Source organism: Petaurus breviceps, unplaced genomic scaffold (assembly GCF_028583685.1).
Source record: "Petaurus breviceps papuanus isolate PSGF00001 unplaced genomic scaffold, PetGlider_PUasm1.0 218, whole genome shotgun sequence".
In the NCBI taxonomy this organism is placed as follows: domain Eukaryota; kingdom Metazoa; phylum Chordata; class Mammalia; order Diprotodontia; family Petauridae; genus Petaurus; species Petaurus breviceps.
The window spans coordinates 507,152-532,349 of record NW_027185872.1 but is presented as its reverse complement, the minus strand read 5'-3'; the positions used below and the strand labels follow the sequence as shown (position 1 = coordinate 532,349).

Sequence of the window (25,198 nt, the reverse complement as noted above, 5' to 3'; positions counted from 1 at the left end):
GTGTGTGTGTGTGTGTGTGTGTGTGTGTGTGCGTGCTCACGCCCACTTGATGTATATTATTGATTACCAGACAGCTTGCCATGGTAGATAGACAGCTGGCCTGGATGCCAGAAAGAGTTGGATTGAAGGCTGTGTGACCCAGTGACATGTTACTAACCTGTCAGTGCAACAGGCAAGTTTCTAAGACTAAGTCAGAGTTGTTGACCAGTATTGGAATTCAGAAGCTCCTCCTTTGAGAGGTCCCACAGGCTTGAAATCACTTCTGGACTTTTAGTGCCTTAGTGTCTGCAAAATACTTTCCTCACAATAACCCACCGAAATAGCCTCAAGAATTCTCATATTCATTTTGCAGGACATTGAAGTGACCATGAAAGGGGGACACCCATGACCGATGGTCCAGCTACTGTGGAGTTGTTTTTGTTTGTTTTTGTGAGTACTGGTCCCTTCTGCCTCCAGGATCAGCCGTCTTGGGGGTTAGAACTGGAAGCGATTTTATTGGTGATCTAGTTCAAGCCCTTGAAATCTAGAGGAAAGGAAGAGACTTGTCCAAGGTCACGCACATAGTAGCAGCAAAACCCAGACTCATATCCAAGTCTCATGCTCACTCAAGTATACCCCACTTTCCACTTTGCTGTACTATGATGCAGTTTGTCCTGTGGGAGAGGATTTAAACTTTTTTTTCCTCCTGTTCCAGGAAAACAGCACAGGGCCCTTCTTGGAACAGGGTGGTTAAAAACTCAAACAAACAACTCTAAAGCATTTCAGGGAAATGATCCAGGTTTTTAAAGGAGCAAACAAAAGGAGAAGTTAAAAAGTTTATGGAGTTTTATCAGTGAGCTCTTCTTGCTATGACGCTCCCCCACACTTTTTAGCCAGTGGTTTTCATTGGGGGTGGTTTTCATATTTCATAATTAGAAATTTTTAAATTGGAAACAAAGAACTGTTCCCTCCTTTCCTCAATAAAGGCAGGATACAACAGCACAGTTCGTGTATCCTTAGACTTAAGAACAGTTTCAGGATTGGAAAGATTTGCTAGGACTGAATCCTGCATCCCTTGATCTCTTAGCTTAGGTCTCATCACAGGTTCCCTTAGCTGGTTCAGCAAGTTGTTGTAGACAGGCTGGGCTGAAGGGTTTGGAAGAGAACCTGTCTCCTACCCCTTTTTTGCTTCCTCTAGTGGGTCAAATGTTGTACTTGTGATTCAGAAGCAACTCATTCACAGCCTCCAAGAGCAGGCTTTAATTTTCCCCAAGATCACTTGAGAAAGGATGTTAGGAAGGGAATACAGCATCACACCTTGTCTCTGGCATCTCTTTTGGTCAGCTGCTACTCAGTGAATAGTGATGATGATGCTTCTTATAATGGGCATTAATTTAGGAAAAGTGCTTTGATTTCCACATGTCCCCAATAAACAGTAGAAAATGATTTGGGTTTGGAACTGAATTCAAACCCTGCCTCTTGTAACATTGTAACAATGAGCAAAGTACTTAACCTTCAGTTTCCTGTAAAGGACTGAATGTGATGGTCAAAATCAAAGCTCTTGTGATCTTCAAGGTAACTGGGATTCATGATTTGGGTACATTGGAGACATCAGGGGATTTAGATTTGGAACCCAGGCCTTCAAACCCCAGTTCTGCAACCTGTTGCCCATTTTTGTTTAGTCATTCAGTCATATCCAACTCTTTGCGACTCCATGGACCATAGTGCCTGTGACCCTTTATCCTCCACTATCTCTCGAAGTCTGTCCAAGTTCATGTTCATTGTTTCCATGACACCATCTTTCCATCTCATCCTCTGCCACCCCCTTGTCCTTTTGCTTTCAATCTTTCCCAACATCAGGGTCTTTTATATTGAATCCCATCTTCTCATTATGAGACCAAAGTATTTAAACATCAGTTTTAGTAAATGACTTTCCAGTAAATAGCCTGAATTTATTTAAGTATTGACTGATTTGATCTCCTTGCTGTCCAAGGGACTCTCAAAAATCTTCTCCATCACCCCAATTCAAAAGTGCTGATTTTATGGTGCTCAGCTTTCCTTATGGTTCAAATTTCACAGGCATACATTTCTACTGGAAAAATCATAGCTTTGATTATATGGAATTTTGTTGGAAAAGGATGTCTCTGCTTTTTAGTATGCTGTTTAGATTTGCCATAGCTTTCTTTCCAAGGAGCAAACATCCTTTAATTCCATGGTTGCACTTGCCATCTGCAGTGATCTTTGAGCCCAAGAATATAAAATATGACACTGCTTCCATTTCTTCTCCCTTTAGTTGCCAGGAAGTGACGGGAACAGTTGCCAAGATCTTAGTTTTGTTGATGTTAAGCTTCAAGCCAGCTTTTACACTCTCTTCTTTCACTCTTATCAAGAGGCTTCTTAATTCCTCTTCACTTCCTGTCATTTGAGTGGTATCATCTGCATATCTAAGATTGTTGATATTTCTCCCAGCAGCCTTCATTCTGGCTCTTGATTCATCCAGCCTAGCATCTTGCCTGATGTACTCTGCATGTAAGTTAAATAAATACGGTGACAATATATAGCCTTGTCATGTTCCTTTTCCAATCTTAGAACAATCAGTTGTTCCATGTTTGGTTCTAACTTGTTTCTTGACCCACATAAAGGTTTCTCAGGAGATGAGATGACCTGGTACTCCCATCTCTTTGAGGGCTTGCCACATTTTGTTGTGATCTACACAATCGAAAGCTTTTTAGTCAACAAAGCAGAAGTAGATGTTTTTCTGGAATCCCGTTGCTTTCTCCATAATCCAGGAAATGCTGGCAATTTGGTCTCTAGTTCCTCTGCCTCTTTGAGAACCAGCCTATTCTTTGGGTAATTATTGGTTCACATATTGCTGAAGCTTAGCCTGTAGAATCTTAAGCATAGCCTCACTGGTGTGTGAAATGAGTGCAATTGTTTGGTAATTTGAACAATCCTTGTCATTGCCCTTCCTTAGGATTGGGATGCAAACTGCTTCTTTCCAATCTAGTGACCACTGTCAAGTTTCCTAAATTTGCTGGCATATTGAGTGCAGCATCATACTTTGGGATTTTAAATAGCTCATTTGGAATTCCATCACCTCCACTAGCCTTATTATTAGCAATACTTCCTAAGGCCCACGTGACTTCATTCTCCAGGGTGTCTGACTAGATCAATAGCCACACCATTGTGGTTATCAGTGATGTTAAGATCTTTCTTGTGTAGGTCTTTTGTGTGTTGTTGCCACCTGTTCTTAATCTATTTTGCTTCTGTTAAGTCCCTATCATTTTTGTCTCTTATCATGCCCATTTCTCCATGAAATGTTCTCTTGATGTTTCTAATTTTCTTGAAGAGATGTCTTGCCCATTCTATTGATTTCTTCTATTTCTTTGCATCGCTCATTGCATTTAAGAAGACATTCTTACCTCTCCCTTTTATTTTCTAGCATTCTGCATTCAGTTGGGTATATCACTTTTTCCTTTACTCTTCACTTTCCTTCTTTCTTCAGCTATTTGTAAAACCTCATCAGACTGCCATTTTGCCCATAATGATCTTGGTTAAGTCTCTCTCAGGGCCTCAGTTTCCTCATCTGTACAAGGAGGGAGTTGGACTGTATGGCCTGTAGAGCCCCATCTGGATAAATCTATGGTGTTAGAATTAATGAATATTATTTAAATCAGGCATCAGAATTACTCAAAAGTAGTGTGTTTTCAATAATGATCACAAAGCTTTTCCCTAAGTATTTACTTACCATCATGGAAATGCCTTTGGTTTACAAGTTTAGTTTTATCTATTTTATATTTCCTAGGAATTATGCCAAGTGTCCTTTGATTTTTTTAATATGTATTATATGGCTGTTGTCCCTTGTGTTTGGAGAGGACCAAGATGACATTGCTATTTTGGGGTGACGGTACAGTGTGTCTGGTTGTGATTGATGAGACCAATGCAATCTTGGAAGGCTCTACCACAGACTGGACACAGATAGGCCACATGAATATTTGGAGTGGAGATGTCTCTGATGACAAATATATACAAATATATATGCATATATATGTATGTATTAGGTATTATGTGTAAAATATGATATGACAACTTAACAGTATAACATAGTAACATAACATAACATCTATACAATCCTGGGCAAGCTACTTAACCTCTAAGTAGCTAAAAATATACTGTGCAGAGAAGGTGCCTACTTGTATCCCATTATATGAGAGTTATCTTTACCATTTAAATCATAGGTCCAATCTACATCTTTCTATATAATATCTATCTATCTATCTATCTATCTATCTATCTATCTATATATATATATATATATATATTAGTGGGTTGGTTTTACCACTGACACTTCCCAATAACCATTCCTTTTCCATAAAACTCCTTCTCATATAAAAGAATTCAACAAAGCGAGTTGATAGCCACCATGATGACAACACATACAATAATCTAGACCATTGTCTCCCACCTCCTACCCAAGAGGAAGGAAGTATTTCATCATCAGTCTTCTGGAACCCATATTAGACATGACACCATTGTATATAATCTGAATAACGAATAGTATTGTTTTCATTTACATTAATGTTACTGTGCATATTTTTCTCCTACCTCTACCAGATTCATTTCAAAGACCTAAAACTATTTCTGAAGGTTTTGTGTGTTAAAAGCCCCTTTGGAGCCCATTCATTTATAGGAAAATATTTGATGGAATTTAGAGCCAATTATATGTACCTCAGCAATCAAATTTTTTTTCTGGGTAATCACATTTCTTCTAGACAATTTAAACCAATTTTGTGGCTTCTCAAACAATAATTCTTGACTGGCACACTCAACTCAATAAACAGCTCAACCATGTTGTTGTGGCCATTACATAGGAGTTAAATGGCTTGACAAATCCATAGGGGATTTGGTTAGCAGCACACCTCCTTTTATGAGCCTCTTGCCTGTACTTTAAATCTAGTGTTTATTCCACTCCTGAACTTAATTAGCAGCTAAGAGCCTTACACTTGGTATTTTAAGAAAGCATGTGATTTGTTCATTCGTTGAAAACCAGATTAATTAACTTCCCTTTCATCATCATCTGTAACCATGACTGGGCGTGTCTCTTGATTTCTTCCCTTGAAATGTCCAGTGGGGTTTTAGTAGCCTTGAATTCTGGGATTCTTACAGTTGGCTGAAAACTTTTCTGTCACACATGTGTTAGCTAAAGAAATGCTTACTTTGTATCTAGATTAGGAGGGGTAATGTTATTAAGGAGTGTAATTGCTTTGTCTCTTATTTTGCTTAAAGTATTTTCTTTAGACAAAGTGGTCTTGTGGATGTCCACTGATTGGGGAATGGGTAAAGAAATTATGGCACATTACTGTAATGGAATAATAATGTCCTGTTTGAAAGGATGAATAGGAAGGATTCAGAAAAGCAGAGGAAGCCATTTGTGAACTGATGCCTCTTGGAGGAAGCAGAATCAGGAACCCAATAAAAGTAGTAACTATGAAAATACAAGTGGAAAGAACAACTTACTTCCCCCAAATCCATAGCCTAAGCCAGCTAGTCAGCATTTGTGCCTCTGAAACTGCAAAGGTCATGGAATAAGGAAGGCTGACAAATCATAATGATCAATAGCATGATTTTGGAGAAGATATGACAAAATTCACTTCCCTTTTAATTCTTTGTTACAAGAAATGACTTTCTGGAAAGGAGAAAGGAAAAATATTAGGAAATGAAGATAGTATAAAAATTGAGGATATCAGTAACACTTAAAAAAAACACAAAATGGTCTGTAATCTTGGAGACATTTCCGATAAAAGATTAATTGAGATTCTAAGTGAGGAGTTTAAAGTCCCTGTAGCAGCAAGCACCCCAAGTGTCCCCAGGGTTTGCTACCAACACAGGTTCTTGGATCTGCTTTGATAAAGGAAAGCAACTCAAAATGAGTTAACAAGCTTACTTTAATCAGTCAAATATGCATCATTTACCTAGTTCAGGGGAAAGAGGTCAGCACCCCGAACTTCAGAATATACAGACAGAATTATCAAGACAGAAACAGATCAAGTAGACAGATTTCCAAACTGTCCAACCATTATATCCATACCAAACAACATCTGGGTTTCAAAGTCGGTGGGCTCTGGACAATGGCTTTCCAGAGTTTCATCTGATCAAATCACAGAACACTTCTCAAAGTGAGCCCCAAAACAAAGCTACACATCAGGGCTTATATAGCCTTCTCCTGGCTCAGAGAATGTAACAACCTTATTGACCCACTGGCCAATCAAAAAGTATCTACTGAAAAACAAGCCTCCCACCCCAGGCTCCAGGTGCACTTTAGCCTAGGGGCAGGGAAGATCTTTAAAATTTACATTCCCATTACAGTCCCCTATGTGGACCTGTTCCCTAGGGTAATTAAGAATGTGGAAAGGAGCTGGCATAAGAGATTCCTTCCCAGACAGGTGTGACCCTGGAAAGCATTGCTTTTGGGTGGGGGTAGTTTCGCCAGGTTCTGTCTTCTTTTTCTAGTCCTGTAATCTTCCTGCCTCTTACTCTCCTTTTCCTCTCAGACTTCCAGGACCCTCACACCCTTTCTCTGGCTGCCCCAAACCCTCGCCTCTTCTACCACCTCTGTGCATTTGCATTAGTTTTGCCCCATGCCTGGGAATGTTCTTTCTCCTCACCTCCATGCCCTGACTTCTTTCATGCCCTGCCTTCTGCAAAAGATCTTTCCCCATCTCCCTTCCCAGTTGCTTTCCTCAGGTTGTTCTCCATTTATACTACATGTGTCTTGTATATATGCAGTTGTTTTCATGTCATCTCCTGATTAGAACATGAGCTTCTTGTCTGGTAGCTGGCATATGATGAATGCCTAATAAATGCTTTTTGACCAATGTAATGCCTGACCTCTGCTGACTGACATGCGAAGTGGTCTGTCCCCTGGACCTCTTCTTGTGCTCTTCCCTGCTCTGACCCCACCCAAATGCTCTTCTTCTATGAATCTCCTTGGAAATCTGCTCCTTTTCAATGCAACTGATAAGATACTCTGGGCCTGTGCATTCAGGTGGAGCGATGGCTTCAGGTGACAACGTGGCATCAGAATGTGGCCCTCTGGGACTAACGCTTCAATCCCAGCAAGCCGCTGTTTTCCTCCTTGGAGTCCGGTGGGGGAGATTGTAGGGGAAGGCTGGTCAGTGTTGTTGTGCCACATCCTTTGGACTCTAAGGATGGTTTTTGTTTTGAGAACCTCACTTTATGGATTCAGATATGTTTGCTTCTTTTTAAAATTCCAACTTGTCACTTTCCCTGGGGTGATACTTTAAATCCATGCTGAATTTGGAGTCGAGGAGACCTGAAGTCCAATCCTATGTCAGACAGGTACTAGCCATGTGTTCTTGGACCAGTCTCTTGATCTCTCTCAGCCTCCATGTACTCATTTCTAAAAAGGCATCATAATAGCATTAACTCCCAGGACGGTTCTGGGGATTAAATGGGATGTCATATGTAAAGTGCTATGTAAATAGGAACTATCATTATTAAATGCCATGAAAGTTATTTTCCTTCTCTTCTTCCATTTAACCTCGGAGCTCCACACTTGCCTATCCTATCCTTCCTACTTGGCCAACTCATCTAGACCTTAGTGGAGAAGGTCCCAGTTCTTCCTTCAAAGAGCCATCAGAATAACATGGATTGAAAAGATTTTCAAACACTTGCCATTTCTTGCTGCTGAGTGTCCATCATAATTTTCTTTTCCAACATGGCCATTTCTTTTGTAAGTTCATTGTGTGCACTTGTAAGAAGGCTTTTGTGATTCTTCTGCAAGTTTTCAACATTCTTTACGAATTGTTCATATAGTTGTTTAATCATTTTCAGTCCCTGGCTCTGAACTATCTGGCTTGTTGAAAAACCTTTTGCTGTTGTTGAAACATATTTGCTAGTTTTTCTTCCCATTCTTTAGCTTTCTGAACATCCACATCCCACTGCTGAAATAACATCAGGGACCGCTGAGAATATTCATGCTTGAGTTTTGCCTCTGTTCTTGCTGTGTTTTCCAAACATGCTCGATTTTCTGATTGCTAGTTTTAAGAGAAGCCTTCATATACATTTCCAGTCTTTCCCTCTTTGCAAGAAGACCCTTGTTACTAGCAGCCACAAATCTTTCCAACATGTTCTCCCCTTCACCCACCACATCTTCAATTGCTCCAAGAGTAATGACTGCAGAAGGTCTTTTTTCCCCATGCTTTTCAATTACTCTAGTCTCTCCTTCCCTAGCATCTTCTTCAGAACCACTCAGATCTTTCTTGTCTTCTTTGTGAAAGTCATAAGCTCGGCTCACCTGAGCTTCCATTGCTGATTTCCCAGATTTCCCTGCATGTTTTCTTCCTGAAGGTGCCAATAATTAGTCAACTTCTTACTCAGTTGATGGGTGTGGTGGGTGGAACCTCCCTCAGGCCTCCCTTGGGAGGGCAGCAGCCTCTCACCCAGGACCCCAAGCTGGGCCTCCGGCTTCGGATGCTGGTAGAAAGGCGGCTTTGAATCCTTCTCCAATTAGTTTTGAGCTCATTGAGAGCAGGGGTTATCTCGATTCATTGTTTGTGTCCCCAGTGCATAGCGTGACCCCTGGCACATGGTAAGTGGAAGAGGTTACTTATCCAAGGTCACACAAGCAGGAGTGTAACTGAGATGGGAGCCCCCCGCCCTTGATTTCAAATCCATCACCCCATGCTTAGAGAACACAAGATTGTGGAATATTGGAGTGGGAGGGACCTGAGACCATCTTGCCCATCCTGGTGACTTTTATCGATGGGAACAGATCCAGAAGAGAAGAGGGGGCTTGTCCAAGGTCATGCAGGTGCTAAGTGGCAGAAGTAAAAGGATCTGTCCAAGGTCATATGAGCGATACATATCAAAGTGGGGATCCAAACCTGGCCGTCTAGACTCCAGAGCCATTGCCCATTTCCCTGCTCCTCCTATTGAATGCGTCCTAAGGAGGAGGTGAGGTGATCTCTCCAGTTAGGATGTGCTTCCTCACTGTAATTACTTGTACTTATCTTACGTGCGCTTTGTATGCATTTCTAATACACACCCATTGTTTTCCCTTGGTCAAAGGAACACAAGCTTCTCCAGGGACCTTCCTTCTTGTCTCTGCATCCCTGATGCTGGGAGCCAGCACCTGGCACAGAGTTAAATGCTTAGTAAATATCTGTCGAACTAAATTGGAAGGTAGGTGTATCTAGGAGGCATCTTTTTATATTTTTTACTTGGGAAACCCCAGTGCCTCCCTGGGATGGTGAGGTGTGAGTCTGGGCAATGAGGGTCTTTCCTGAGGACCAACAAGAAATAATTGGAAGAATGTGTACTCTTAGTTCTTGTAGCTGTTTGCTCATATCCGGCTCTTGGTGACCCCAAGGGCCACAGTGCTCCAGGCTCTTCTCTCCTCCTCTTTCTCTCCAAGTCTGTCCAAGCTCATGTTTGTGGCTTCCATGACACCATCTCTCCATCTCATACTCTGCCGTCCCCCTTTCCTTCAGTCTTTCCCGACCTTGAGGTCCAGTGTTCTCTTTGTGTGACTAACATACTTCAGCTTCAGGATTTGGCCTTTTGACCTACCAGTGAATGACCTGGGAGGTGTGCAGTGGAAACCAAGTTTCCATCTATGCCCAGCTCTACATAGTCATGCCTTGCTTCTTGTTTCCATTTCTTTGCCATCACAGTGTCTATTGATTGGGGAGGGGCTACAAAAAAGAATGTAGCATGTGGATATAATGGAGTGTGATTTATCAGTAAGTGATTCTTCAGAAAGAAATTACAAATGGGAGGAATTTAGAGAAGTGTGGATAGAGTGCAGGACTCAGGAAGAAAGGCAAATATTGTCTTGGACACATACTAGCTGTGTGATCTCTGACAATTCACTTAACCTCTTTGGTCCCCGATTTCCCCATTTATAAAATGGGGATAAAAAAAAAAACATCTGCCTCACAGTGTTGAGAGGATCAAATGAGATAACATCTTAAATACTTTTCAAAATTTAGCTACTATTATTATGTTAACTGATGCACGTGAGGAAAGCAGAGCCCAAAGAACAATATAAATATCCCTATGACAATGCAAATAACGAGATCTCGAAAATCAGACGTTTCAAACCCCCAGGTCCGGCCAGAAGCAGATCAATATGGATTTGGGAAATGTTTAACAAAACAAACAGGCAGCACAGCATAGATAATGGTAATTTATGGTTTTCTAAGTCAATAGGTGGTCTGTGGGGATCCATTTCTATGTGAGTTTGACATCCGTGTAAAAAGGACCATAGATTCTGAGTAATTGGAAAAGCCAATGATGGTCCCAGAGAGCAGATAATGAAGCAGTCCTCCCTTCTCACAGCAGAGAGGCAGGGGACCGCTGGGGCAGAATGTTGTGGAAGTAGTCACTGTAACCAGTGTTATTGCTTTTATTTATTTTTGCTTAACTGGTTTTATTTGTTGGAAGGAGGGCTTAGCTGTAAGTTGGGAGAAAACTTTTTTCCCTTCAAAAGATAGGATAGCAAAACTCACCAGTAGACTGGGGGGGGAGAGTGAGGGGAGGAAGCAAAGGGGAAGAGAAAAAGAAAAATAAATTCAGGGCCTTTTGAAGGACTTGTAGACCTAGACTGGAAACGTTTGAAAGATAACTTCATTAAGATTTCTGGCCCCTCTTCATCGTTCTTCCAAAATGAGTAAAAGGAAAACCATGTGGAACAGTGTCCCATGCCTTCATATAGAGGTGATGCAACTTTCAGCCTATTCGGAGCTTCCAGACTGGAACCCAGGTTCTCTAAATGTGAGTGCAGCAATGCCTTTCTTCCCATCACTTAGCACAGAAAGATGCCTTAAATTCTAGCACTGAGCACAGCCCAGCCCAAAGTAGGTGTTTAAGAGTTTAGTGACCTCATTGACCTCTATGCCAGCTGCTCCCCTGGTCAGGTGATGAGATTTCCTAGTTCCCAGGAATTGTCTTCTTCATTACTCTTTGGTCATAGCAAGGTCTCCTGGAGTTCTAGGTGCCAATATTCTCTCCTGTTCATTTACCAAACCTGACCATCTGTGAAACGGTGGGAAAATGGGAGGTTGGAGCAGAAAGGACATCAGGTATCCTCCCTCCCTCTCCCTAAATGAAGGGGAGAGTTGGCCAGTTGGTGGAATTATGCCGGGCAGTGGAAAGGGTGTCCCAGCTGGAGAGAGTTGACCACGCTGTGAATCTCAGCTCTGCCTACAGGTCTGTGTGACTCTGAACAATTCATTTCATTTCTCTAGGTACCAGAGGTCACCCATCAGTCAAATGAGGGGGTGGGGCAAAGTGACCTTCCAACTACAGTCCAGCTAGAATGGGGGGCTGCCCAAAGCCTGGTCCCCCATTGACCAACCCCCATCGCACTTTTTGATTCTCTGACTTTTAAGTGTAATCGCTGGATATGTTGAAAATATTGAAGTTCCTCTTTGTATTAGGACAGAGGGCTGGATAATATCTGAGTAAATGAGCCAGGTAGGTGGTGCAGAAGAGGGCATTTCAGTCTTGGAACCAGGAAGACCTGAGTTCAAATCTGGCCTCAGATGTTAGTCAAGTGACCCTGGGCAGTTCTGCTGTTGCTGAGTTGTTTGAGTTCTGTCCAACTGTCCAGCACGACCCCTTTTGCAGTTTTCTTGGCAGAGATACTGGAGTGGTTCACCATTTCCTTCTCCAGTTCATTTTACAGATGAGGAAACTGAGGCAAACAAGGTTAAGTGACTTGCCCGGCATCACATAGCTAGTGTCTGAATCTGGATTTGAACCCAGGTCTTCCTGATTCTAAGCCCAGTGCTCTATTCACTGCCCCATGGCTGAACCTCAGTTTCCTCTACTGTGAAATGGCAAAAATAACAGAGCCTGCCACCAAGGGTTCTGTGAGGATCAAATGAAATATTAAAAAAAAAAATCTTCATTGAGATCAAACGAAATCATGTTTGTAAAACGGAATGTGCTTAATTTTTACTTCCGTCCTTCCTGTGTGACTTAGAACTCTCTGGGCCTCAGTTTCCTCATCTGTTAAATGACAAGTTTGGACTAAATTTTCCCTAAATGCAATGTTTAGAGGTTGGAAAGGTCCCCTAACGCTTTGATAGAACTCACGTCTTAGATTTCCTCCTTTGGGAGTGTGTGTGTGTGTGTGTGTGTGTGTGTGTTTGGGGGGGGCAGTTAAGTGGGTCCTGTTAAGCTTGTAACCAGGCAATATACAAGTTTTTCTCTCTAGCAAATGAAAGTGCTGAACTATCCGGTATAGACACCGACATCCTCGGATTCTGGGATGCTCCTGTTTCAGGCTCCTTGTTTTAGAGTTTGTAGGTTGACACCCACATTTTTTCATTACTGTGGAGAACTCCCATTGTGAACACTTGCTGTCAATGAAAATCGATAGGGCTATAGCCTCAGAGCAGGGCTTCTGAACCTGGGTTCTATAGACCCCTAAGGGATCAATGGAGGGGTGTCATTTTTTTGTTTAGGATTTTTTTGTATTTGGATAATTATATTTGTTTGGAATTCTATTTTTATGCACTTAAACCTGCTTCTGAGAAGGGGTCCATAGGCTTAGCCAAACAGCCAAAATGGTCCAGTCCATGGTATAAAAGAGGCTCAGAACGCTTGTCTTAGAGAGCTGTGGGGCTGGGTGCTCAGTGTATCTGGGAAATAAAGGGATTTGCCCACAGGCACGTAATCAGAAGATGTCAGAAACAGGACCCCAGTCTTGAGCGGAGGCTATCCACTCAATGGTGACTATAAATATATTTCATGGCTTTGCCGCTTAATGTCAGAACTTAAAAAAAAATACAAACATATCAGGTTTTTAGTTGGGGGTGGGGAAGTGCCACCCAGTGCCTCTTGACCCTTCAAACCTTCACTCAGGTCAAGTTACATGAATGGCCTCTAAGCCTTGGATGCTGGCCTAGCTAGTGACCTCCCTCTAGTCTCAGAAAGAATGAAGCGGGACTCACCATGGAAACAGCTGGAACCACTTGGCTCTCTGAGCAGGGAAAGAGAAGCTGCCTCCTGACTTCTCTCCCTGGGGCTGGCTGGCCAGCCACTGCCCTTGTCAAGTCGCGTTAGAAATAAAGAACCCCCCGATGGAAAGATGCCCCTCTCCAGTTAAACAAAAGGCCAGCAGCATGCCGGTAAAGGGATCATAGTAGGTAGATTGAGGCCAGATTGCCGAGGGCTTTTTATGGTAAATAAAGAAGAAGTATGTGATCCTGGAGATGGTATGCCTGGGAGAGGGGCACGATCAGAACTGTACTCGGGAAATATCAGATCTTTTAAAGGGGAGAATATCTTCTGTATTGTTTGTAGGTTGACTTTGAGGGGGGCAGTCATATTATTTCATTGGTCTAGAGAATTCCCAGTGAGGAAATTGTTCCTACAACACAAATGTGAGCCCAGGGTCACACAGTTAGTATGAATCTCTTGAACTTGGGTTTTCCTGATCCTAAGGCCAGTCCTGTCCACTACTTGAATCTTCAATAGGCCTTAGGAAGAGCAGCCAAATCCACCTCATGACCCCAGATATTCTCTGTACAAAGTGATGAAGCTTCTGCCTTGGCCACTGGCCCCCTGACGATATCTCCATGCCACTTGCCTCATTAACAAGGATTCTTCCCATAAGAGCTGATTTCGAAGACCTTGGAAATGCAGATGAGCAGACACTGGTGGCCTTGCTTTGCTTTGCTTTTAAAGCTGCTCATGTTTACTCCTTAGGACAGAAGTCAGTACATCCGTGTTGGAATCTGCAGGGACTTTGAGTATCCAGCCACTCTCCCAGCAGCAACCCTACATGGGAGACACTATGCTAAGTGATTTACACATATTATCTCATTTGATCTTTACTACAACCCTAGGAAGTAGGTACTGTTAATATCTATATTTTACAGGCAGGGAAACTGAGGCAAACAGCAGCTAAGTGACTTGCCCAGGGTCACACAGCTAGTTAGTGGCAGAGGCTGGATTTTAACTTATGTCTTCCTGACTTGAGGGCTGGCACTCTATTCACTGCACCATCTAGCTGTACCCAGTTATGCAGGTGTGTTTTGGATTCATTGATTTGGCTCCATTTTATCTCTTGGCAAGGGAATTAGACTCCCCAGCGCTTTGTCCATACCCCAGATTCCTGAGCAAAGTCGTAACTTAGAATTATAGCCCAGAAGTTATGAGTTCAAAATCTTGGGCTTTCCCCAGCAAGCAACAGCATCAAAGAAAAGGAGCCCAGTCTGTGAACACAGACACAGACCAGGGCTGGAAGGAATAGTGTATTACCACACAGAAAGGAAAGACCAGCTAAGAAAGAATCATAGAATGACCAGAACAGAATCTAATAACTCATCATTACTAATACATTTTGTTAGAGACTGTGGCCTCTTTGGAAAATAGGATTGACAAGGCTGCTCATTCATCATTAGATTTGTCATGAAGAAAGTGCTTCCTTGGAAATCAGATGCCTGGGTTCAAATCTCTGCTCACCTGTGTGACACTGAGTCATATTACCTCTGTAGGCCTCGGTGTTTTATTTGCATAATGAGGAAGTTGGGCTGGACTTTCCATGAGGACCCTTGAGGCTGTAGATACAAGATCTTCTGAAGAAAGGAGCTGGCAAACCCCAGCATGTTCTTGAAACAGGAGCCATGAGAGCTTTGCTGAGACCCTGAAGAGTCATAGTGGACTGTGGTACCAGGGAGGTTTAATTAAGCTCAAGAAAGAAAGGTTTACAGGAGAAAAGAATTGTGTCTTCAGACGCTCCTGGAAAACCCTCGGTCAGCTGGAGCTGCACACATCGCCAACCGAGCCGCCAGGAAATTTTTAACATTCCTTTAGCTGTGTGCTCATACCTGGCGCTGTCAAAAGTCATGGGTAAATTTAGCTCCGAAATTCTTGTGCTTGACCTTATTGGAAGCTGTTAAAACTGAATATCAATTTTTAAAGGCAGAAATTAGCCACAAGGGCAGCATAAAAAGGGGCAAAAAAGTCCATCATCAATTGCTAACAATGACCTTCCACGTTCACTTGTCCTCGTGTCTCATGTCCAGCTCTAGGAAGCTCTGGGGCTTTGGAGTTTCAACTTTCATCTTCTCTTTCATTCTTGTCTATCCTTGACCAGAGCTAGAAATCTCTCTCTTGGCCTGGTTTGCTGCAGCCAGGTTCAGTGAGCACTGCTTTCACTCAGGGGAACTCCAATCCAGCCTTAATCATCAGACTAAAAGTGCCATGCAAATGATTTTGGTTTGGACCTCATTGACTCTTTTGTTCCCCAAGGATAAGAGGCTGTGTAGATCCCAGCATTATCTGTCTGCAAAACTTTAGCTCTGATTGACCTGACTTTCTGTTCAATTTTGGAATACAAGAAGATTAATCAGCCAAGTAATTTTTCAATCAGTGTCAGTCAACAAGCGCTTTTTAAATGATTATTATGTGTCAGGCACTGTGTTAAGTTCTGGGGCTGCAAAAAGAGGCAAAAAGAAGGGAACATGGTCCCTGCCTCCAAGGAGTTCACATCTGAGTAGGGTAGACAGCATGCAGACATCTACATAAAAATAATAGAGAAATATTGCATGTAATAGTATGTATGATATATGTATAATATGTTCCATCTAACATATCATGCATATATTTCTTCTCTCTATCCCTCCCTCCCTTCCTTTCTTTCTTCCTCTCTTTCTTTCTCTGTCTTTCTTCCTTTCCTCCCCTCCTTTCTTCCCTCCTTTCCTCCCTTCTCCCCTCCCTTGCTCGCTCCCTTCTTCCTCCCTTCCATTCCTTCCTTCCTTTCTTTCCTTTCTCCTCTCTCTTCCTTCCTTCTGCATATCATGTATATATGACACGATAATGCACATAATATATAAACACATATATATGTATACATGTATGCATATGTATGTATGCAGTCTCAGAGGGCAGATATTAGAAGTGGGGGAAGAAGAGAACCCAGGACCAGTTTCTTGCAGAAAGCGGGCATTAAGCAGAGTTTGCCAGAAGCCAGGCCAGTCAGGGGATACAGGTGAGACAGGATGCCATTTAGACCTTTTTTGATGGGATTCTGAATGGCTCTGGAATGCAGGTGTGTGCAAGCTGGGCTGCAGTTACTGCAGACTGGCCATCCAGGAGCCCAGACAAGAAAGCAGAAAGAAGATGGGATTTGGAGTCATTCGTCTGGGATTGAGCCCCACCTTTGCTGCATGCTCTCTGCATGACCTTGGTCCTGGCATGTCACCGGTCTGGATGCCATTCTTTTTTTTTTTTTTAAGCAATCAGGGTTAAGTAACTTGCTCAAGGTTACACGGCCAGTTATTTCTGGGTGTGGTGCTGAGTGTCCGAGCCCGGGATTCGATCTCCAGGTCTTCTCAACACTGGAGCCGGTGCTCTTACTTGCTGTGCTACCTGGCCGCCCCTGGACGCCATTCTTACAGCCTTAAAATGAGGAGTTTGGATTAGAAAGTCTCTAAGGCCCCTTGTGGCTCTAAAGCATATGGGGTGTCAGAATGAATAGAGATTGGACAGGCAGCAAGGGTCTCCTGGTTTGTTTAACATCCCAGCTCTGATGCTGACTAGCTATGTGGCTGTGGGACGATGAGTTCATTTTTTTCAACCTCAGTCTTCCTTTCCTTTAAAATACTCATTTCTTTGGTATTTCAAGCTTTTCCCAACATGGTCCCATTTAATCTTTCCTCCTTCACACTCCAGTCAAAATGTCCTTCTCACTTTTCCTCCCACATGAAGTTCCATCTCCTCTCCTTATACCTTTGCAATGGCTGTCCCACCTGCCAGGAATGCCATTCCCCCCCTGTCTCCACCACTCAGAACCTCGACTTCCTTTAAGACTTGGTTCAAGCATGACCTTCTATACAAATCCTTTTTTGAAACCCACCAATTACCCTGTGGGGTTTTCACCCTCTATATGCCAAAAGCAATAGATTGGCTTTGATGTCCCACAGAAGGCACCTAGCCAGAGAACCCTGTGAAACTCTAGGAGCCAGGGCAATGAGAGAGAGCATAAGGCGTGCCCCCAGAGGGCAGTCATGCAGAGAGACGCATATGGACCTGATTGTTTGCTAGAGGCCAGACAGAGGGCTTCCACACATGGATTGTGATGGTCTGATGATGATCCCCTCAAGAGGCACCTGGGTGGTGCCAGGCCTTCAGTCTAGGGTTACTGTATCTCCATCATGCCTCACATGTTGGGATGGAAGCTTCCTGAGGGCAGGCACGGATCGTTTCACTGCTGGTTTTGTATTCCCAGCTTCCAGAACCGTGCTTGGTGATACTGATTATTCATCACTAGTCACCGGCCTCAGACATCATGGGCCTAGTGTGCTTTGCAATCCTTAAGGCCCTGCAGAGATGTCAGTGATTACATAAGACAAGCTATAAAATAGATCGTATAATATGTAATAATAGCTCTCCAAGTAGAGGTGATCACAGACAGAAGGTCAGTAACTCCTTGGTTGCAGAGTAGGTGTCCCTGACACTGAGCTGTCTCAATGTCTTTACATGCAAATACGCAAAGCATCTGTAATTTTGTCAGTGTGGAGTATCTCTGGTGTGGAAACTCTCTTCCCCTAAATAGATCACAACCCATCCATGACTTAGATAAACGCTTTACAAACTTTGAGTATATATAAATGACAATTATCAATCTAATTACACATGAGTATTCTAGTCTGAATAAAGATTCAATCTTTGCTTTGCTCTGGGTTTTAATTGTTTTTAGTACCTTGCTTCTATCTAAATCATACTTGGAAATCGCAAAATAAATGTTCTCAATAGGATATAGGATTTCGTTTTTTAGCATTGATTTTATTGATACTATTTATAATGTTTTTTATTGCTGTATCTTGTTTTTCCATTGCTGAATTTCTTCTTTCTCTCCCATGCTGCCTTTACACTGATAAAAGTAGGAGTAGTCACTGTGATTTAGCTGTGAAGTAGAAAGTTGTTGATGTCCTAATTTCTCTTTTGGTCTATAGTTTTGGTTTAACTGGGGGCAGTCACAGATGTTCTTAGTCCCTTCACAAATAGGGATTGACTGGTGCTACCGTGTAGAGTCTTTATGGTTTGGGGCCATTGAAGGGTTACTGCCTCACCCGAGGACCCAAAGCCACCATGGCTCTGGGCAGTAGCTGAACCTAGGTTTTCCTGTCTCCAAGGCTGTCCCTCTCTTTACTCTGCCACACTTCCCCCCACTTTTAAGTCTTTTGCTCAGTTAACCCCAGGTGGCTGATAGCCACCATCTTGGGCCTGTTCAGGAGGATCTGAACCTGGCTATCCCACAATCACCCTCATCATCATATATATCCATGCATTTCCTTTTGGTTGGCTGAATTCTCTATTGTTCACAAATGGCCAACATTTTATCCTTCCTCCCTGTCTCTGAGGAGCAGCATCGACTGTCTCTAGGGCAAGGGTTTAGAAACAAACCTGCGATCTATAGGTCCCAAAGGGGCCGTGGATAGATTGAAGAGGGTCCATGAACTTGGAAGGGGGAAAGAAGTTACATCTTTATTTTCAGTAATCTCTAAATACTAACTGTGGTCATTTAAAAGCAGGATTCAGAGAAGGTCTCCACTGTTTTCACCAGACCATCAGAGGAGTCCAGAACACAAGATTTACCCAATCAGAGTCAGTTCTCAAGGTCCCATCTCTGGCCAATGCTTCCTCCTTCCTGAATTTGCTGTTTCACATGACCTTGGTATATTGGAAGTGGATCCCTAGAGAATCAGATTAGCATTCTTGGGTAGCCTACACAGCATTTACTTTAGTGTTGGAAAAATAAAAACAATAGACAATAAATAATTTAAAAATCTCCCAGGGTAGATAGATGCTTATCATTCTCCTAGACCCTAGTGGTCCCAGGTGGTACATAAGCCTCTCCAAGTGCAAGAATTAGAGGAAGAAAGCAATTTGAGTTTGTTTAGGTCCCCTGAGAGAAGGTGAGGGGGTTTAGACAAAATGGCAAAACTCCTTAGACCTTTTGACTCATGCTGCCAATAGGGCTGGTATTTAAAGATGTAAGAACCCAGACCCTGGGACTTGTTGCGCAGTGGGGCATGGAGATGAGATGTGGCCCACCAAATGGAGGCCAATGCTGTCCCCTGGCTCAGTTGCCCAGGTTCTGGCAGGGACCTTCAGCTGTCTCTCATCTCAGTTCATTGGTGGTGGACAGTCATAAGGGAAGAGACACTTATCTCTCTGGGCCCTAACTTCTTTTCCATCTCTCATCACTGAATCTGAGTTGTCTGGCTCCTATTTGTGGCAGGTAAGGGGTCTGTCCCATCTTGCTGCCCCCACTAATCAGAAGCTTCACTTGTCTAATCATTTCTCCTCACTGGACGACCCAGTAGTTAGAAGAGATGGTGGAATGAGGTTGTCCCTGGGAAAAGTAATGGGATCAAGGCTGATGAGCAGAGTGGAGACCTTAGACAAGGAGATGGGACAAGCCATGTGGAAAGAAAAGAGTCAGTGAGACAGTGGGAAAGGCAGAAAGATTGCAGCCTTTTTCTCCTTCGGCTCACTCCCCACCCCCCACCCAAGCTCAAAATGCGTAAATTGTGCCAGATTATCCCCTCCCCCCAATGTAGCCAGATTTCATCAAATCTCTTATTGTTCATTTTTTTTCAAATAAGCTCAAATATGGAAACTGTACAGATCCCAAGTATTGTGTCGGTGAAATCATTTCTCTTTATGTTCGGATAATTGGTCACACAATATTTCTCATTTTCTGCAATTCTGGGAAAAACACTTCTAATTAAGCATAATAGCTCAGCATTTCTTTCAGATTGCTGAGCATGTGACAGTTTTTCAAGATAAAAATCAAGAAGATTTATTTCTCGCTGACAGCCAGAGGCTGAGCATGTTTATGTAACGATGACTGTAGACACATCTAAGGAGTCTTCATTTAAGGTTCTTTATCAATAAAAATGTCCCAATTATCAACAAAGGCAATTGTACCATTTGGTTTTATACATATTTTAATTCGAAGGATCTTAATATGGGAAATGGAAAAACAAAATTTGAAAGTTGTATCTTTGAGACTAGAATAGAATTTTTACTACCATCCTGTCATAAATCTGAAAATTCTCCATGAGTAGCATGCAGTCATGGAGAAAACTGATTGGTAGAAGTAATGCCAGAAGGAACTGAGGATGGTTGGACTAGAGAGGAAAGGACTTTGGGAGAGGCGGGGATGGTAGCTGCCTTTGGTCTCTGCACAGAACAAAAGCTACCTAACGGCCATCTTTGTACCCCTGACTCCTAGCATGGTGTAGTCCATAGTAGGTGCTTAATAAACACTTATGATTCAGTCTAAATATCGGAAGGTTTGTCATGTGAGAGAGGATTTAGCTCAGTTCTGATTGATCTCAGAGAACAGAATGAGGAGTGATGCGTGAAAGTAACAAAGAGACAAATATAGAATGATGAAAGGGGGAACAATCCTTGACAATGAGAGCGTTCCCTAAGTAGAATGGCCTGCTTCAAAAAGTGGTGGAGTGCTGTCCTTGAAGGCCTTCAATCAAAGGCCGGAAGACCCATTGGTTATGTTTGAGAGGGGCTTTTTATTCCAGACTAGGCAGACTCTGATGTCCCTTCCACCTCTGGAAATCCGGCAGATAGGCTTAATCCATCTGGATTAGAGTAAGCAGTATTTCTGTAGAGCCAGGCCAGCATGATGGAGCCCTCTTCATCCCGAACACTCTGGAAACCCAGTTTTTGTGGATTGACGATATTAGACATGAGTGAGACATGGGGGGGGATCCTTGTTTCCCCAAAATGAGTTAATGGTCTTCATTTGCTAATTTCAGTGCAACTGATGGAAGTGATTAGAGGTGACTGATGGAAAATCCTTTTCAAGGTTATAGGAAAATGGTTTAAAGAAATGGTCCCCTGTGATCTTACCACTTTGGGTCCCTGCCATGGTACAGATTGCAAGCCAGTCACAGCTCTCTATTCTGCATGACTCTTGTTCATATCTTTTTATAAGGGGACAAGCAGAAAGTCTGAGGGCCTTCCCTGAATTCTCCTGACTTCCTGAAGGCAGCACTGAGGTATGCAGGCTTCTCACTGGGGCTTCTTAGCCCCCTACTTCTCTACTCGTGTCATTTTGGTCAATAAATGCCCACACATTTTGTTCCATGCCTACTATGTGCCAGTCACTGTGCTAAGTAAGAGTTTTATGAATGACATCTCCTTGGATGACATTCTTTATTCCAACCTTTTTTCTAATTTTTTATTTGTAATGTGTGACAGCCTGCTCACACCCACCATATGCTTCTCCATTTGCCCTCTGGGTGATATTCCTTTTAATTACACAAAATCCTCTGAAAGATCTAACAACAGAGATAACCTTGTTAGACCCTCTGATCATTTACATCAAGTGAGGCATAAAATAGGGAGACATAGGCTTGCCAAAGGTGTTCAGGAGAATAAGACTTTAAATGCCAGGCTAAATGCCATTTAAGAATCTGATGTGTAATTAAAGATTCATAGAAATGAGTTGAGCATTTTCTCAAATTCTCTCTTCTTGACCCCAGGTGTATAGAAGTCTATAAAGATATTCATGTCTGCTTTTTTAAAGGCAGGAAGGCATCCCTAGGATATGTAAATGCCTTTCATCTTCTGGGAGAAATCAGGCCAAGGACGGCATTAGCACCTTTAAGGAGACAAGACGGATTTTCATTACACCAGGTTATTTCAAGGTGGCCTCTTCTACATTATACAACTTTAAACTACTCGGTTCAATTTCACAAGCATGTTTCAAGGATCTGCTTTGGGTCAGACACCTTCTGTCTAAAATGATGGGTCTAATCCCTCTTTCCCATGACGGCTCTTGAGAGGTCTAAAGACAGCTCCCTGGTGGGCACTGAGCCTTCTCTTCTCCGGTCTAAAAAGTCCTAGTTCCCTCAGCTGGTCCTTATAGATCTCATGGCCTCAAGGCCTTTCATCACTGAGGGGAAGTCACCAAGTGGCTAGCTGAGGGTGGATGTCAGGATAACCTTCCTAACAAATGAAGCTGCCTCTCAGCGAGGTGCTCTGCCTTCCTCTTTGAGGGCTTCAGGGAGATGCTGGATGCCCACTTCTCAGGCATACTAGAGTGGGGTCCAGGTTAGACTGGCTGGCTGCTGAGGTCCCTTCCCCATCTCAGATTCTATGAGCCTGTGGCTCTCTCCACACTCTCCCTTGCTTACTCCTCATCTGTGCTCTAGACCTCTGGGGTGGAGGCTGGTGGAGGGGCTCCAGGAGCTGACTTTGTCAGGTCTTCTCTCCACCCAGACCCAGGGCCTTAGAGCCATCCTCCTCTGAAGGAATACAAGATGACGGCAGCCATGATGCCAGATCCTGTGTCATTACTCTTGTCTCCCTAATCCTGGTGAATTGTGTTGCTGAGAACAGTCCATATTGTGGCCCTGGCAGAGGCTGATGGGATGCTGTCTTCCAAAGGGAAGGAAGGGTCTTTCGTCTCCAGATATCTATCCCAACTTCAGCATTGTGGGTGTGCAGGTTGGGGAAATTGCTGTGGCCAGTCTAGAAATGGCCCCTCTGAACCTAGCCAGGCTGGGCATTGTGTCACAGGCAGCCAGTCCATCCCTGGCCCCATAACTGCAGCCTTTCCAGCTGGCCTGCCACTTTGCCAACCTAGCTGTGGAACTCCCATAGTCTCCCTCTTGCCACAATGCGGCATCGAAGGGCTATTTTAGTGGATTTTTTTTTAAAAAAGGTTAATCAATCAGACCTTTATTAAGTGCGTGCTCTGCACCAGAAAGTGTGCCAGGCTCTGGAGATACAAAGGAAAAAATGAACGAATCCCTGCCCTCAAGGAGCTGACATTCCATGAGGGAAAACAACACGGAAGGAGTCGGTGGCAAATGGAGTCACTGTCCAAGACGTGCTGGGGTAGGTTTGTGCCTCTAATCAGGTCAGCAGCTAGGAACCACACGATGACGTCATGATGTCCACCGGCCTGTTTTGGGTCTGGGTTTGTGACCCCAGCAATCTCTGGAAATCTGGGTGGGGATGCTCCCTCCCAGATGGAGATCAGCTCCTGCACAGTTGCCTGGGGCACTGAGGAGTCAGGTGATTTGGCAGGTGAGTGTCAGAGGCAGGACCCGCCCAGGAATCCCTGCCTTAGAAGCCCCCATCTCTCCAAGCCCCCCAACAGCAGCACTGCCTGGCCCCAGGTGGGGTTTGACTCTGTTCGCTTTGCTGCGGTCTCCTTTGATTCTTAGGATGACCTTAGGAAGTGGGCACTTTGTTCTTCATTGTTGCCTTCTTGCCGATGTGGAAACAGAGACTTGGAAAGGTGGTTTGTCTCTAGTCTCAGCACCAGCTGAGTGCCAGGTGTGGAAGTCCAGCCTGAGCTTCTTGACTCTCTCCTCTGCCAGGCTGCTTCTCCACAGCCTAGGACCTGGAGGGATTCCTTGTCCTTCAGCGCCTGCAGTGATTTCATCTCCGCTCACATAGCTCTTTGAGCAATCGGGAGAGACTCCAGACCACATTCAGGGTATTTCTCAGAAGCTCTACTGCTCTGTCTTGCCCTGCTGTCCTTTGATTTAGAGAACTTGCATCTCAAAAGGGTTTTGTTATCATTCATTGGCAGCAGGGCTGCTGCAGATCTGCCCTTGGTAAAGCCATTGGACTGAATAATCTATGAGCCGAGTTGTTGGCTTCCTTAGCTCCCTTGGCTTGCTGAGACTGGGCTGGGGGACCCAGGCTCTTTGAGCATTAGTCTAACTACATGACCGAGTCCTCTGGTCCAGCCTAGGTCAGGATAGAGGCACAAAGCCAATACAATAGCAGCTGGAGAAGAGGATTGGGGTTTTTTTTAATTGTCAATTATTTATGTAAATTCTTGCTTAGTTAACTCTGGGGAACAAGGATGGTAGCATTATGGCTCTAGGGTTGGAAGGGAGCCCAGAGGTCATCTTGTCCAGTGCTCTCATTTCACCAAGCAGGAAGCAGAGGCTTAGGTCAAGTGAGCTACCTAGGGCCACGTAGGTAAAGTTAACAATGGCAGAATTGGAACTTGGCTTATTTGGCTTCAAGTACTTATTTTTATAATAATTGTAACTCACCTTTACATGATATTTTTCTTTTAGCAAACCTTTGAACAAGATGCTACAGATTAGATTAGCCCTGTTTTACAGGTAAAGAAACTGAGGCTAGCCAAGGTGATGACACCAATGTCTATGACTACATAATTATGTCTGTGGTGAGATTCCATTCAAGATCTCTCCTGCCTTCAAGCTCAGTCTTCTCTGTTATAGCGCACTGATTCTTGTTGAAGGAGTTAGGAGTAGCTTGTGTGGAAGCCATATGCCTTTCTAAGGAGAGTGGGCATCTGCAGAAAGGTACTGGGGAAGCAGGGCTTAATGGATTAACTGCTTCTGATCCCTACTTCCTCCCCTATCCCCAGTCTGGGGGTGGGGAGACAGACCAATTGAATTCAGTAAGCATTTATTAAACACTTACTATATGTCAGGCTCTGACAAAGAAAAAGAAAGAGGAATTTATATGATATATATTTATATTATTGTAAATTATGTAATATCACATATATATTTATATTATATATAAGGAGTTTATATTATTCTGAGGCCAATCACCGCATGATTGTGTGTGGGTGTTTTTGTACGTGCACAATGCAAAGTCATTGGCTGAGAGGGGAGAAGTAACTTCTAGGAGGGGGGGGGGCTCAGAAAAGTCCTGCATAAGAAGTGGAGCTTGAGCCCCTCCAGGAATGCGCTAGGCACAGCTCAGGGCATGTTCTAGGCATGGGGAAGCAAGAGGCATGGCATCACCTACAGGGAACGAGGAGGTTCTTGGGGAAATGGCAGCCCTTGGATTCCATTTCTTGTCCTCTGGTTTCTTGGCTCTGCAGCTGGAGATAGCGCATTTCTCAATAGAACTATAATTGATCTATGTGTCTCTGGAGAATGAGAATGATCACTGCTAAGACGATGGGTGTCTAAATTAGAAGATGACTGATTGATACCCACCCGAGGAATCGTTTAGACATGAGTTCTTGGCAAAGTAAATGGTTCTTGATGAAAAGATTGGGTGAAGATCAGCTATGGCCAAAGTTACTGGATACTGACCTGATGCTGCAGGACGGGTAGTGGGTGGACAATAAATATCTCCTTCGAGACTAAGCAATATCACCTGGTAGGAGGCTCCTGTGTGTTTATTTATGGAGAGTGAG

At 43.4% G+C, this 25,198-nt stretch overlaps 1 protein-coding gene and 1 pseudogene across 8 annotated transcripts in view; one reads left to right on the top strand and one right to left on the bottom strand.

The window, feature by feature from the left end:
- Nucleotides 1-25,198, top strand: part of HDAC9 (histone deacetylase 9) — a 534,753-nt gene that overhangs the window by 31,334 nt on the left and 478,221 nt on the right. The window lies entirely within an intron of this gene.
- LOC138165979 (synaptonemal complex protein 3 pseudogene) lies at nt 7,636-8,910 on the bottom strand (annotated as a pseudogene).